The 15,451-nt window shown below is 49.1% G+C and overlaps 1 protein-coding gene and 1 long non-coding RNA gene across 4 annotated transcripts in view; one reads left to right on the top strand and one right to left on the bottom strand.

Annotated features, from left to right (window-relative positions):
- The window catches only part of XKR6 (XK related 6), a 165,195-nt gene that overhangs the window by 82,256 nt on the left and 67,488 nt on the right, over positions 1–15,451 (bottom strand). The window lies entirely within an intron of this gene.
- Positions 1,949–5,654, top strand: LOC128820813 (uncharacterized). Of its 3 annotated transcripts, none has more exons than XR_008440970.1 (4): positions 1,949–2,150; positions 2,301–2,925; positions 3,011–3,079; positions 5,428–5,654. It is a non-coding gene; the product is annotated as an uncharacterized LOC128820813 (long non-coding RNA). The 3 variants fall into 3 exon arrangements; XR_008440971.1 differs by lacking the exon at positions 1,949–2,150 and having other exon boundaries at positions 2,233–2,439; positions 2,868–2,925; XR_008440969.1 differs by lacking the exon at positions 1,949–2,150 and having other exon boundaries at positions 2,233–2,925.

The raw sequence follows: 15,451 nt of genomic DNA, 5'->3' as shown, positions 1-15,451 counted from the left end.
GAGGTCTTGACCTTGAGCTGTCCAAACTGCAAATGCTCTTCCAGCTCCTGATCCAGCAAGGATTTACACCTCGAAGATCCTGTACCTCCTGCACCCTTGTGGACATGGGGTCATGGAGTCCTTCTGCCTCTTCCCAACCCTCTCAGACCTGGCCAAAATGAGACCTCTGAGCTGACTGGTTGGCAGGTGATCGAAACCTCAACACTTGGAAACTTCAACCACACTCCTGCCATGGAGGTTCACCCAGGAGATGCCAGTGGGACAACTGGGATGAGACCATAGGTCCAGCCCCACAGGCAGCAAATGAGACCCCAGCCAGTGTGGACATTTCAGGAAATGCTTAAAAAAACCATCTAGAGGCAAAACCTTGAAGGCCGGAGGAACTCTTTGCCTTTCTGCTGCTGAGTCACCAGTGGGGAGCAGGAATCAAACAGAAGAAAGTAAGAATGGAGCAGCAGTAAGGGGAGATTGTAGACACAAGCCAGATCAAAAACTTAATGGGTCTAAGCAGGCACTGGGGGTGGGAGAGAGAGGGGCTGGCAGGGAGGGGAGGCTCCAGTGATCCCACTGCACCCAGGGGAAGGGAAACAGATGTTCTGGGGTGGGAGCTGGAAGTGCAGTCACTGGGCAGGGTCATTCCCAAGAGCTCAGGGGACATTTGGAGGGACCAGGTGGAAGATCAGGACTGCCACCATCCCAGCCCTTGCTGAGGTCCCACATGAGGTTTGGGGCAGGGATGGGGTGCAGGCTGATAGAGGCTGTTTGAGGAGTGATGGGAATTCATGGATATAAAGGAAGAAAAGGTTTTTCAGCCCTGTGTAAATGTGCCTGGGGCAAAGGGGTGATGGGCTCATGGAAATCAGCCTCCTCAGGTATTAAATTAGGAGGCAGCTCAGGCCAGCCCAGGATGAGCCTGCTGGGTGAAGATGCAGAAGACTGAGGCTCAAATGCCAGTTCTTGCAGTATCCCAGGGTTCAAAAAACCCTGCTTTTCCCATTTGCATCCCAAAGCTTTCCTTTACATGCTCCAACATGAAATCACATCCAGATCTCTCCCCACACTACAGCTAAGAAAACAAATGGCTCTGTGAGTAGAGGAGCAAAGCAAGGTTGGTTTCCAAGGGATGATGGATTCTCCTGCATCCAGTAAAACACAAACTCCAATGAAAGATTTACCCAAGTCTGTGACACTCATCAAGTTTCTCTGATTGGCTGGAATTTAGGAGAGAATATGGTCCAGGCGTGCTTTTTCCTTCACTAAGGATACCGGGGCTCCTATTCCCTTTCCATGTGCCTGATTGTGTGAAAGTTGAAGGATTTATCCTTTGAAAAATCAGTATTAAAAGTTTTGAGGGGTCCACCCTCTGTCCCTATGTAGGTCTGGTTTCTTTAGGAAATAAATGTAGATCTGTGGTGAAAGACTGCCCAAAACCAAACAGGAAAACTTTGGAAACAGAATTTTGCACCTCTCAGGCAAAGTGAAGCATTTAAAATGCCTCTGAGGTGAGGTTCGACTTCAAAATTTTCCTCCAGGCTCTAACACCTGAGGGGAAATAATAATGATGAAGAAATGGAATGCTGATGACTTCTTCTCTGCTTGCCTGGATTTAAAAACATGGAATGATAGAATCACTTGGGTTGGAAAAGACCTTTCAGATCATCATTTTTGTTACTTTCTGAGGGCTCGGTGTGCATCTTGGAGAACCTGAGAGTGGCAATGCCTTAGCTGGAGCCAGTGAATTTCAGGATATGGGGAAAAGAGCTATTTGATCACACCAGTGATCTGAGCTGCAGATGGGACAGGAGCTCTGTCTGGTGGCTCAGCAACCATGCCCTGGTGCTGGTCCCCTCCCTGCTGTGCCCATGACCCCAACCTCTCTCCGAGGCAACCGTGGAAAAGCTGTGGCATCACACAGAGCTGAGCTGAATCCTCTTTTTGGACCTTCCCTGTGTGAGTCACCTCCTCACGTTCTCCTCCAAGAAGGGACCACATTCCTGCATGGCTGCCCCTGGGAAGAGGTGCCGGATGCCACCTTGCCCCAGCAAGCACGTGTGTCACCATGGAATCACAGAGGCCTTTGGGTTGGAAGGAAAGTAAAGCTGATCTCATTCCAACCCCTGCCATGGGCAGGGAGACTTCCACTATTCCAGGTTGATCCAAGCCCCATCCAACCTCGACTTGGACACTTCCAGGGATCCAGGGGCAGCCACAGCTTCTCTGGGCACCCTGTGCCAGGACCTCCCCACCCTCACAGCCAGGAATTCCTTCCCAATATCCCTTGTAACCCAACTCTCTGTCAGTCTGAAGCCATTCCCCCTTGTCCTGTCTCTCCACGTGGGAGTGCATCCATGGAAGTGTTCCAGAGGCTCCGAGCAAACCCTTTCCAGGCAGATCCCTGACTCGCAGGCTGACCTGCACCACGCGAGGCATTAACCAGCAGTAAGGGGATCCCGCCGTGACTCATCCTCACGGATCTGACAAACCCTTGATCCCATTGATAAAAGCCTGGAGGGTTCTGGCTCCCGGCCAAATGCCTCCACTTCATTCATGGAAAAGAGGGACAGGGAGGGAAACGGGCTGGGCTTGGGTCCAGGGAACAGAAGCGCAGGCAGATCTGGCCATTGCACAGAGTCCTCCTATAGCCATGGATGGAGGCCAGGGGCATGGGAAGGAGCTGCAGCCAGCCCTGCACAAGGAGGTTCCGGCCAGGAAACAGCAAGGCAGCAGAGTCCTTGGCCAGAAACACACCCTGGGGGAGGGAGGAGGAGCAGACCCTTCAGGAAAGCCCTGTTCCTAGGAAAGGTCATGTCCTTCTGGACAAATCCCTCCAGTGGCACCATTAACCTGAGCAGTGTGGTTTTTCCCAGTTGGATCTAGAGCCAAGCTCCAGTCTTAAACACCAGCAAGACCTCAGCAGCATGACAGGTGAGGGGCAGTCTCTGGGTGTTGTGGGATGCAAATATTCCTTGTGCAATCCCTCATGCATCCACATCTTTTTGTGTGCCCACAGATCCTTCCAGTGTTGGAAATTACTTATGTTTCTCACGGCTTTTTCCTAATTGCTACTGGAGATAAAAAGGTGTCCAGGGATTTGAAACTAGATGGTCTTTAAAGTCCCAACTCAAACTATCCAGTGATTTGATGGGATACCGGAGCATATCATGCCCATGGGGATGCCAATAACAGGGGAAAAACCTGTAAATAGTAACCCCTAAATAAATCCCTGATCACCAGAGTATTAGTTCAGAGGGATCATTCCTGCTGGAGACATTACTGGAATAAGCACCTTCCTAGAAAAAGATTTTTTTTTTTTTGGCTGAATTGGTATTTTCCAGCAGGGAAACAAAAGTTTGCCTTGAGAAATTCCTAGATGGCCTCCTGAGGAGATTCATAGACTCATCAAGTCTTTAAGGTTGGAAAAACCCTTTAGGATCATCAAGTCCAACTGTGCCCCCAGCACTGCCAAGCCCACCACTGAGCCGTGTCCCCAAGTGCCACATCCACAGGGCTTTTAAATCTCTCCAGGGATGGGGAATCCACCACTGCCTTGGGCAGGGAATGACTTGTGCCTCCATGCAAACTGCTTGGAAAAGGCTGCTGAAAAGGCAGGAAACCCTCAATGGGTTTCAAGTGTCAGGCCAGGAGACCTGACAGCCAACCCCAGAATATTTTAAGCCGTGGGGATAAGAGCTGAGCCACAGCCCTCTCTCAGCTGGCACACGGAGGAGCCAGGCTGGGACAGGCTGGACACTTCCTCCTCTTTCCACCGATTGCATCTCCAGGTCTTAGGGATGAACTGCAGGGAGTGACAACCTATCAAAGACAAAAAGACTCTTCAGTATAACCCCACCTGGACTTTGATCCCCAGCCAAGCCTCTTGTAAGGGAGAGGTGATGGCTGGTTTGCTTTCAGAGCTGCAGCAGTGGCTTAAGGCAGTGCAGCCCCCAGCCTAGTGCTGGATTAGTCTCACTCCAGTGCTTTAATGTATCTGTAAAGGTTAAGAGCTGATTCCTGGAGGTGTCAACCACGCAATGGGGCCGTGCTGGGAAGGGAAGCAGAAATGACAGCTTGAAAGCAAGCAAAGGGAAAAATTAAGGGGTTTAAGAAGAGACTTCTGAAGAGAGAGATGTTGGTCTGGGGGGCAGTGCCTGGGAGGGAAGGGGCTCAATCCCACCCCCACTTGGGGCTAATCATTGATCCCACAGAAGGCAGCGAGGTGAATTTGGAAAACACGAGTCTAACACAAGGCAGAAGTGCAGCAGCAAGGCCAAAACATCTGCAGAGACCCCGACCCTGCTCCTGCAGCACAGCCAGCAAACCCTTGGAGCGGGATCCACACCATCCCCCATCCCAAAATCACCTCAGAGCCCCGCTGCAGAATTCAGGGAAGCAAGCACCTCCTTAAGCACTGACTCCATCAAGCAGGGAGGAAAATGAACACTTCAGTTGTAGCATTAGTCACGGGTTCCTGTGCGTGAGGGAAGTGGATCCCAGCGTTGTGCTCTTCCCACACAAGCAGTCCCATTGAGATCCAGAGCTACTCAAGCAGGGAAAAGTCAAGTGAAGTGAGGATGTGTGGGTAGCTCTCACAGTGCTTTTAAGGTAACGTTGGAGGTTGCCGTCCATGTTTTTCCCCTCTTGAAATTTTCTCCCTCTTGCAATCTTTTTTTTTTAATTTTTTTTTTTTTTAACCGAATCCACATTACAGAGAAAAATGGCAAGAAAGTGTAATTGTAGAGGAGGGGAAGGAATGCAGGGTAGGGAGAGGAGGCAGCTGTATTGACCATCTGCTATACCGCTAAAAACACCCACTTAAGTGTCTGTTTACAAATCAAGTTGCCCGTGTCAGGAGAAACAGAGGCACTTCTTCAGCAGGATCAGACGATTGGCTGCCAACACACTGGGTTTATTAGGGAGCAGGCTGGGTCTGGGTGAAAATGTGTGGTAGGAGAGGAACGAACCCAAAGTCTGTTCCCAACAAGGAAACACTGAGAGGCACAAGGCAGGAAAAAACAGTGCCTGCAAGGAGCTGTAAAGTGGGCCCACCCCTGAGCCAGCTGCCATTCCTAGAGGGATCCCAAGATTTCCTGAATATGAGGTTTAGCTCAAAAAAAAAAAAAGCCCCACAAACATTCAGCTCCAGCTTTGGCTTCATTGTTTGCCAAGGACAATGTTACAGAATCATGGAATCACAGAATGTTTTGGGTTGGAAGGGACTTTAAAGACCATTTCACTCCACCCCCTGTCAACACCTTCCACTATCCCAACGCATCCACTTGCTCCAAGCCCCATCCACACTGGCCTTGGACACTTCCAGCAATCCAGGGGCAGCCACAGCTTCTCTGGGCAACCTGTGCCAGGGCCTGCCCACCCTCACAGGGAAGAATTTCCTCCTAAGATCTAATCTAAATCTATTCTTTTTTTTAGTTTAAAACAGATGCCTGTTGTCCTGTCACAATCTGCCTGTGTAAAAAGTCCCTCTTCATCTTTTTTTATAAACACTCCTTTAAGATGAAGTGAATTCCAGGTGAGACCAACTCCTTTTCCCTTCTTTCCACTTTGGACAGTGCTATATCCTTCCTCCAGAAAAGCCTGCCCATCAGACAGCATTGCTTGGCATTTCACATCCATCTTACACAGAAATATTAAACAAAAAGCTGCCAAACACTTTTCCAGAGGTGTATTTAATCCCAGCAGGGATAATGAAGCATCCTGACCCCTCAGATGTCAGGTCATTGCTCATAAGTGCCTAATGATGCAAACGAAGCTCTAAAGATGCATTGCTAACCGATTCCTGCTTCCATTTCCACCATCCTTGGGAAAGCAGGTGCAGGAGGATCCAGCTGCATTTTGGGAATCTGTGCACACAGCTGAGGCTGCCTCTGTTCCAGAAACCAGGGGCCCTGAGCTTCTGACACAGCCACGTCTCAGGTGATGCCCTTCAGAGAACCTGAGTTGGGTCTCCAGGGGCCTCCTCATCATCCCATTCCACCATGAAAAGGATTTGGGGGCAACAGGAATTTTAGGATAACCCAGAAACTATGTCCTGAAGCCAGCTGGGAGAAACAGCTTTCTCTGATTGTGGAATTCATGAGATAGGACTTAAGAAACAGCGAATCACACAGGTAGAATTGCCTTAAAACTTAACCGCACTCAACTCTCCCAAATCCAGTTTCTGGGATTCTATAACATCAGAAGCCAGGTGTTGGAGACTCATCCAGCATAGTCAAAGAGTCCCAGGAGAAGGAAGTTTTAGATGCCAGACATCAGTCAAGGAATCTCTAAAGGCATTCCCCAGACTGCTTCCAACCTGGCCACTGCTGGGCACACGTGGGAATGAGATCATGGAATCACAGGATGGGTAAAGATGGAAAAGACCTCAGAGAACACTGAGTCCAACCATTAACCCAGCACTGCCAAATCCACCACCATGTCCCCACCTGCCACATCCACACAGCTTTTAAATCCCTCCAGGGATGGGGATTCCACCACTGCCCTGAGCAGCCTGTGCCAGTGCCTGACCCCCCTTTAAGTGAAGAATTTTTCCACAGTATCCCATCTAAACCTCCCCTGGCACAACTTGAGGTCGTTTTCTCTTCAATCCAAGCAGGCCCTGATGTTGGTGGCCAAGGCAACCACAACTGTTGTACATCAAAGCTGCCCCACCAAGGTCACTCAATTTGCATTTCTTTACATCCATGGAAAATCTGGCTTGTATTCCAGCTCAGGCACGAGCAAGTGTCCAAGTGGGACTACAAAAACAGTGGTGGGGACACTTAGAAATGTTAAGGCAGATGGCACAGCTCCATCCCAACTCCTGCCTGCAGAAAGCCCTGGCAAACTCCTCAGGAGTCCTGGCTGACCTGTCTGCAGCCACTGACCATTCCAGGCCGTGTAAAATCCCAGCCATGTGCCAGGGATCTTCTCCCTGACAAACAGTCCCACCAGAAGCTCGGCACACTGCTTGAGGAAAGCCCTGCCAGCCTTTCCTCCCTTACGCCGCCCTATCCAGTAGTTTTCTCTCACTGAGGAGCCCAAGGAAGAAGTCCCCCGTGCAGGCAGAGCAATTTTTAAGATGCAGCCACAGCAGAGAGGCAGCCAGGCCTCTCCTGCAGCCTGTGGTCAGCTGGCAAGGCTGCATGAGAGGCAGATCCAGGCAGCTGCCAGCCCTTCATCTCTTGCAGGAGCTGGTATTCCCTGTCCCTTTGAACAAGTGCACGTTACCAGCAAGTCAACAGAGCAGACACTGCTGATCAGCTGTTAATGCTCACTCCAAAGATGAAAACATTTAACACGAAATCAGATCTTAGAGGATTTTTTTATTATTATTATTATTTTTATTCTCTCTCTCTTCTTCTTCTTCTTTTTTTTTTTTTTTTTTTAATTCCCTTCTCTTTTAATTCGCTCCTTTATCTTCCAGGCCTTGATAGTGTCAGGAACTGACTGATGACTACGGTGTTAAGTTGCCTCTGGTTAAATCAAACACTGCTTCAAGCAGAGAGTTTCTGGCTGGGAGCAGTTCAGAAGTGACGTGGAGCAAGGGAATAAAATGCCTCTTTGATGGGTGGAGGGAGCCACGCTCCTGGATTGATGGAGAGAGGAAGAAAATATCCCAGTGCTGGTTTATCCCTGTCGTGTGGCACACACACCGGGAGGGTTCAGATAATTTGGGCAGCTGTGAGGCTGGTGCAGGGCAGGGGAGCATGACTGTAGGAACAAAAGCTCACAAAAGTGACAGCAGCTTCCACTCAGAGGGGACAGAGGATCCTGTTCTTTGTCTTCTCACAGAGACATACACAAAAAAAAAAAAAAAGACCAATGCCTCCAGCTGGAGTGAAGCTCCACAGCCTCTCTCCCTGCAGGAAGAAATCAGTGGAAATGTTAGTCCAGGGACTCATTTTGCTCAGCAGCAGCTGCCTCTCAGAGGGTTGTTCAGCCACTGAACCAGCCCCATCCAGTTGTGCTTCCAGGTGCACACCCTGCTGCAAACCATTCCCATTATGCCAAGCAGCCTTTCCAGTGGCTCACAGATGTCCCAAATATGAGCTGAGTTTCCTTCAAGGTCAGTTCCTGCCTCCGCTCCCACCAGGTGAGGCTTTTCTAGAAAGCTGGTGAACTCCTCCTGCTCCACTTTGTGCCATTTTGCATTAAAATCAACGTCACTTGGAGCAGCAAAGCTCTGCTCTTTATTCATTAAGCAGGGCTGCTCATCCCCCTCATGCAGATGAGCACCAAATACATCCTGGGAGCATCCAGGGAATCCATCCCCCACTTCAAAGAGCCATTCTGGTTAACACAGAAAGCTGAAGAGTCAGAGAAAGTGGTTGTTTTATTTTTAATTTTTTATTTTTTATGCAGCACTTTAGGTATGACCCAGGCTCCCTGTGGTGGAGGTTGCGTCTCTGTGGATGTGTCCTGGGGGATGGAACACGTGACCTTGGTGGCCAGGTGGAGTTTCCAGCACGGCTCTGAAGTCACACAGCAGCTGAGATGTTGTCTCTGGGATATCTAAGTCCCTTGGAGCCCAAACACTTCTCCTCCCAAGGCCCTGCCCAGTCTTTTATGTGCTGTGCACTAGAAGTTGCTGAGCTACCCCATAATTCAAACTTCCATGAGATGTCCCAAGTGGGGTCCCAAACCCAAACTCCCTTGAATCAAGGGATCAAATCCTGTAAGATCTCACAAACTGCTCTGTTGGGTCAAACTCATCCATTTTCTGGCTCCAACAATGGTCAATAGCAGATTCCCAAGGCAAGGATGGGAATTGGGTAAGATGAGAATTTCACACAACTCTCCCAGTCCCCAGCAGTCTCCAAATTTGGTACTAACAGAGAAGGGAACAGAGCTGGGGGAAGGGGCTGGAGCACCAGGAGGGGCTGAGGGAGCTGGGAAAGGGGCTCAGCCTGGAGAAAAGGAGGCTCAGGGGGGACCTTCTGGCTCTGCACAACTCCTGACAGGAGGGGACAGCCAGGGGGGGTCAGGCTCTGCTCCCAGGGAACAGGGACAAGATGAGAGGGAGCAGCCTCAAGCTGCACCAGGGAAGGTCTAGATTGGATATTGGGGAAAATTTCTTAATGGAATGGGTTGTTCAGCCCTGGCACAGCTGCCCAGGGAAGTGGTGGAGTCTCCATTCCTGAAGGGATTTAAAAGCCCTGTGGATGTGGCACTTTGTGGACATGGGTCTGTGGTGGCCTTGGCAGTGCTGGGGGATGGTTGGATTCAATTATCTTAAAGGCTGTTTTCAACCTAAATAATTCTATGATTCCACCTACAGAGATGGGTAATTGGGCTTTTTGGGCTTTTTTTTTTTTTTTTTTTAATTTCCCTTATTCTAATGAGTTTTCCAGTTACATAAACCTCCCGAGCCTACTTCCCTCTTTCAGAAATGAGTTCCATGAAGAACTGGTAGGATCATAGAAGCATAGAATATCCTGAGTTGGAAGGGACCCACAAGGATCATCGTGCCCAACTCCTGGCCCTGCACAGGAGACCACAACAATCCCATTCTGTGCCTGAGATTGAGATGGTCTCAGTTCAGACGTCTGAGCCCCAGCACATTTGTGTAGCACCCTGGTTCCTGACAGTGCTTTTGCCTTGATTTGCACTGCCCAAACCAGTCATCCACATCAAAACAGCACCTCTCTGGTGCTGGATCTGGATCTGGATCCTGTGGGGTCCTGGTAGGTCAAACAAGTCCTGTGCCTCAGTTTCTCCTGTGTTTTGACAGCAAATGCTCTGAATCTGGGGCTGCTTCTCCTTGGATGCACAGAAAACACTGGATGCTGGATTACATCACAGGTTTCCCAGGAAGGGGGGGAGCAGCCAGTGGGGTTTAATTCATTAACAGCCCCTAAAACTTCCAGACACCTGGCAAAGGGCAGCTCTGTTTGCAGAGCTTGATGAATCCAGAGCCTCCAGACCACGTGTCCCACATCCCTGCTAGGAAATAAAATGGGTCAGGGCCAGTTCTCCGAGGGCAAAGCAGCATGGCACAGCTCACATCCATATGGACAGACTGCCGTCCTCCAAAGCAGGCTGGCATGGAGCCTGCTGGAAAACATCCCTGCTAAACCCTCAGGCACGCCCAGATATTGTCTGGGAGAGGGGTGCTTGGTCTGGGCCCAGCCCGTGTTTGGGATCATGGTGTGGATTTAGTGCCAGGGATGATCCCAGAGGTGGATTCAGCCTCCTGCCCTTGTCCCGGTTGATTTGTTTGATGTGGCCCTGGGGAGCTCTGGGCTTTCACACACAAATTGTACCTGCCAGGACCCATCACCTGGGCAGCATGGCCAGGCCAAAGAGTGCAGGACCCTAAAATGTCACACTGTGGATAACTCTGCTCCAGAGTCCAAGTCTGTACCAATTTGCTGGTACAGACAGATTCTCCCCACCTGGATACATCCTCCCTTTGGCCACCTCCCTGCCCACGGTTTCCCAGGAAAAATCAGCTGGACAGGCACTCTTGCATCCTGCAAGGTGCTGAAGGAGAAAATAGGCGCATGTGGACAGGGTTTGCTCCCACTTTGAGTCATCCCAATCCCCAAAGAAATGACAGACACAAGTATTGCAAAATAGGGGGAATCAGAAAATGGTTTGGTTGGAAGGGACCTTAAAGATAATTTCATTCCATCCCTATGACATGTGCAGGGACATCTTCCACTATCCCTGGCTGCTCCAAGCCCTGTCCAACGTGGCCTTGAATGTTTCCAGGGTTGGAACATCCGTAGATTCTCTGGGCAACCTGTGCCAGTGTTTTATCACCCTCATGATAAAAAAATTCATCTTTACCTTTAATATAAATTGATGCCCTATTAGTTTAAAACCCCTTGTCCTATCACTACAGGCCCTAATAAAAAGTTTGTCCCCATCTTGCAGGCGCCAGGCCTGGATCTGTGGCAGAGCTGGAGGGTACCTGAAACCCTGGCTCTGTTCGGCTGCTCCTGGAGCAGGATGCTGCTGCAGGAGGAGAGCAAGTCTCTGCCTCTCCATTGCAAACCCTAATTATCTCTGAGGCACGAAATAGGAAGAGGACAGAGATCCAAAATGTGGCTTCCCACTTGGGCCAATCATGGAATCATTAAGGTTGCAAAAGACTTCTGAGATCACTGAGTCTAACCATCAGCCAGCACCACCGTGTTCACCACTAAACCACGTCCCCAGGGGCCACATCCACACTTTTTGAACACTTCCAGAGGTGGTGACTCCAGCACTGGTCTGGGCAGTTCCAATGCCTGACAGCACTTTTGGTGACAAAATCGTTCCTAATATCCAGCTTAAATCTCTCATAGCACAACTTGAGGGCATTTCCTCTTGCTCTGTCACTTGTTACCTGGAGCATTCCTCTTTCTTCTCTCGCCAAACCCAGTTAAAACCAGGCTTGAGTCTCAGCCTTCACCACCCAGCTATCTATGGCCTACAATGCTGTAAAACAGATTTTTCTTTCAACAGTTTTAACAGTAGGAACCTTTACACTAAACCCAACTTCAACTTGCACCACAAACACGTTCCTGCAGGATTTAAATGTTTAAATCCCATAGAAACATGACGGGGGAAAAAAGTTAATTTATCTTCAGAACAACCCACTTTGCTTGGGGTCTTTCCAAAATGATGATAATATTAATGTCCTTAATGCCAAGAGATTTAGAGTTTTATAGAGGATTTGGCTTTATAGAATAAAATCATGCAGTGGAAGGGACGTTCAAGTATCATCAAGTCCCACTCCTGGCCCTTCACAGAACAGCCCCAAGGATCACATAATGTTTTCCTGGAAGTCTGAATTCATGCCAGCCTGCCTGGAAGAGGAGAGTGAGCAGAGGGCTATGAGTGCACTCAGGGGGAACAACAACCACTGCCCAGAAATCAAAAACTTCCCCATAAAAATTCGGAGGATGAATATTTGCCACACAGAGAAGAATTGGCCACTGGCACAACTTACCCAAGAACATGGAAAAAGACTTGTTTCCTGCCGTGTTTAAATGAAGGTGGATTTCCTTCTGAAACACCCTCCTTGGGTTTGGCTGAGGGGCTATTTCTGACTCAAAACCTCAGAGCCAGTTTCTCCCAGATATCACAGAATCACAGAATAGTTTAGGTTGAAAAAGACCTCCAAGATCATGGAGTCCAACCATTCCTTCAGCACCACCCTATTCACCACTAAACCTCATTCCCAAGTGCCACATGCATTTGTTTTTGAACACTTCCAAGAGATGGTGACTCCATCACTTCCCTGGGCAGCCTGTTCCAGTGCCTGAGCACCCTTTCACTGAAGACATTTTTCCCCCAACCACCAATCTTTGGATCTTAGGTTCCTCCTAATCCCCTGAGGGTGGCTGGGAATTCTTCAAGCTGGCCTGGTTCAACTTTATGTGCTTTGAGTTTGTTGTGTTCCTTCCCAACAAATAACGCTGTGCACGGATCATCCACTGCTTGTTCTACAAGGCTCCAAGCAGAATCCATGGCAGGGGGTGGAATGAGATGAGCTTTAAGGTCCCTTCCAACCCAAACCATTCTACAATTCCATGATTTCTCTGTGTCCTTCATCACACTTCTCGTTCACATCCTCTGTGGCTCTCAACGAGAGCTTCCCCTGTGAGTACTCCAGCTTTGCTCCTGTGCCCTGGCTCCTCAACACATCTGAAAACCTCCAAGTCAATCCTGAGGGGACATTCATCATTAGAACTTTCACATTTTGATTTTTAACCTCTTTGAAGGCTTCCCAAGGATAGCCAAAGGAGGGGTCCTCTTTTAGGTGCACGAAACAGGTGAAAAAACCCACCAAAATAGCCCTTAGTGCATTTAGCAGACTGGCAAGTGTTTGATCTGATCCTCAGGTTGGAAAGAGCTGGATTTCCTTGTGCAGAAGCCAGACAGCATCTCCTCCTCCCAAATCAAATTTCAGCCTCCATCACCACCCCCTCACAGGCTGTGGTTTCAGGAGATGTTTCCAAGAGCTGGGAGCACGTGCCTGCCCTGTGTTAGGTGAACACACACAGGACAACATGGAAATTGCACAGATTCCCTTAATTCTGAGTTGAGGGGCTGGACGTGCATCCTGGCAAAATGTTAGGAGTCCAGACTTGCAACAGCAGCTGCTGCAAGGAGCTCAGGGACAGACTAACAGCCCGTGCAGGAAGGCGCAGGGTGCTTTCTGCACGCGATCTTTTCCTGGCAGGGAAGTGCTGTCAACCCTAAAGTGTTGGAAGAGCAAAAGGAGGTGGGAAGTGTCCCCAGAGACAGCCAGGAAGTTGGGCATGGAGGTGTTTCTATAGCAGAGGGCATTGCCCTCTGACCATTGCAAACCCATGGACTCATAAGTGACGGGATGGATCACCCCCATCCAAGCTACCTCAAAACCTGCTGAAAATTCCTGTGTTTTCCTCCAATCCAGCTGTGACAGAGGGAGGGTTATAAGCCAAGAGACTGGAAGAGATCATTTTTTTGATGTTTCATTTTGGGCGTTGGTTCTTTCTCCCAAGTAACAAGTGACAGAACAAGAGGAAACAGCCTCGGGTTGAGCCAGGGGAGGTGTATGCTGCATATTTGGAATAATTTCTTCACAGAAAAGATTGTCAACACTGGCACAGCTGCCCAGGGCAGTAGTGGAATCAGCACCCCTGGAGGAATTTAAAGGAAGTGTGGAAGTGGTGTTTGGGGACAGGGAATAGGGAATGGTTCTGTTGGCAGCGAGTGGGGGATCTGCCTTGGGAGGAGAACCTGAAAAGGAAACTATTGTATGGGTTGGTATAGAATTATATAATTGTTTAGGCTGGAAAAATCCTGCAAGATCGAGTCTAGCTGTTAACCCAGCACTGCCAAGGGGGTGGCAGCTGTCCTGGTGAGGCTTTGGCCATCCCAGGGTGTGATTTAAAAAAACATTTGACCCATGGGTACATCAAGTTCAACCCTTGGGATCAACCTATGCCAGATTTCCTTGCCATGATCCAACACGGGGACACCTAGAGCCAGGGTCTCCTTGCTGGTGGCTCTAAGACACAGGATGCTTCCAGCTGCTGCCCCAAACTCCTGTTATGGCCCCAGCTGATCAATTTTGGATGGTGGGAAATAGATCACAGAGTCATGGAAAAGTTTGGGTGGGAAGGGAACTTTAAAGATCACCTAGCCCAACCCTCTCCTCTGGACTTGCCTCTGAACTCTGCCCAGTCCAGCCTGGACTCACCCTGGGTGTGCCAGGAACACCAGAAATAAGGGGCCACGTTCCAGCAAGGGCTCCAAGATCAAATGGGATCAAGCTGATCTAGAGACACTCCTGATCCCCTTCCTTGCTCCACTTCTAGGCTACATTTTCCACCTTGTGATCAGTCCACACTGGGTTTTTCTTTGTGTTTCCTGCTGTTTCTAAGCCAAGCCCCTCCACCTTGGCACTGTGAGTCCACCAAGTCCATGTGCCCAACTCCACCTGCTCCACACCTCGCTCCTCAAAGCCAGCCAGGCTTATCTGACATCTCTCTGCTCCCCTCTCTACATGCAGGGCATGGCAGCCCCAAAGCCAGGTCTGGAAGCCAACCTAAGCCTTGTAGGAGCAGCAGAAATAATCCCATTAATGTGAATTCCTAATAAATCGGGTCTTCGTGCAAGACTTCCCATCTCTAACCAGCAATTCCAATTTAATTTGTAATACAAATGCGTTTTACAACACAGCATGTGCCAGCTCCTGCAAGAAGAGCAAAAAGAGCTGCAGCAGCTTCTGGGAAAGCACCTGGTTTCTCTTGGGATAGGGCATGTGCTGGTGATTCCACTTTGGAGCAGGGTTGGAACCTCCTGCTCTTTGTTCTGAGTGAGTCAGAACTTGTGCAAATCTTTTGCATTTCCACTTTTCTATCTTGCTGAAGCTCTGCTCATCCTGAGCTCATGGAGCATATTGACTTCCTCAGAAAAAAACACATTTCACATGCAAAGATCCGTAGGAAAATGAGATACTTGATGAAAAGCTATCCCTTTGCCTTCCCTCCCAATTATTTTTAAGTACTATAGGCATGAAATAAAATATTTTTTATTAAAATGTCAGCAGGCAAACAAAAATAATCTGATGAGGTATTCCACAGCAAAGCCAAAATCAACTCTGAAAAATGACTCAAGCAGAAGGGTTAACCCCCAGCCTATAATTTCTTTCCCAGGGAGACAGCAAATCCTCTCGAGTTTTCTATACAGAGGGACTCCTGCAAAGTCTGGCATTATTTGATTTTATTGTTTTTTGAGTAATAACAGTCCTTCTCTAAGGCTGGGGACTGGATTTGTCCTTATAAAATGACCTTTTTGTAGCCTACAAGTAGTGAGAAAAGGACAAACTGGCAGCAAACGGACAGGATCTGTGGCTTTCTGCTGGTAGAAAGTCAGCTCTGAGACACTCCAGAGACAAGTGTGGTGATGTCTGCTATCCCTTGGGATCTGCCATTTCCAGAGCTCCTGCAAACCACACCCACAACGTGCTTTT

The sequence above is a fragment of the Vidua macroura genome, chromosome 31 (assembly GCF_024509145.1).
Source record: "Vidua macroura isolate BioBank_ID:100142 chromosome 31, ASM2450914v1, whole genome shotgun sequence".
NCBI lineage: Eukaryota > Metazoa > Chordata > Aves > Passeriformes > Viduidae > Vidua > Vidua macroura.
Note: the sequence above shows the minus strand (reverse complement) of the source record. Positions and strands in the feature narration are given on the sequence as shown.